The following is a 275-nucleotide window of genomic DNA, read 5'->3' as shown; positions in this document are numbered from 1 at the left end:
TGCCTATCAAGCCCCACGGGAACCCTGACGGAACCCCGACGTGCGGCTGCAGCTGCCGGTTCCCTCCGGCTCCTCCTGAGAACGGGGAGCCTCGGGGAGATGGGGAGCAGACATCCCCCTCCGCTCCTGGCCTCGGGGCGGCGCTCCCCACAGGTGCACAGCAGGGTCCCCAGCGCCCGCCTGACCCGTGAAGCCCGCTCACATCCAGGGCGTCTGTGACCAACCCTTGGGGAGACAGACACGCCCCAGCACGAGGCGTTTCCCCTCAGCACCCA

The sequence above is a fragment of the Myotis brandtii genome, unplaced genomic scaffold, assembly GCF_000412655.1.
Source record: "Myotis brandtii unplaced genomic scaffold, ASM41265v1 scaffold532, whole genome shotgun sequence".
Classification (NCBI taxonomy): Eukaryota; Metazoa; Chordata; class Mammalia; order Chiroptera; family Vespertilionidae; genus Myotis; species Myotis brandtii.
The sequence above is the reverse complement of the archived record's forward strand: the minus strand, read 5'-3'. Positions refer to the sequence as shown.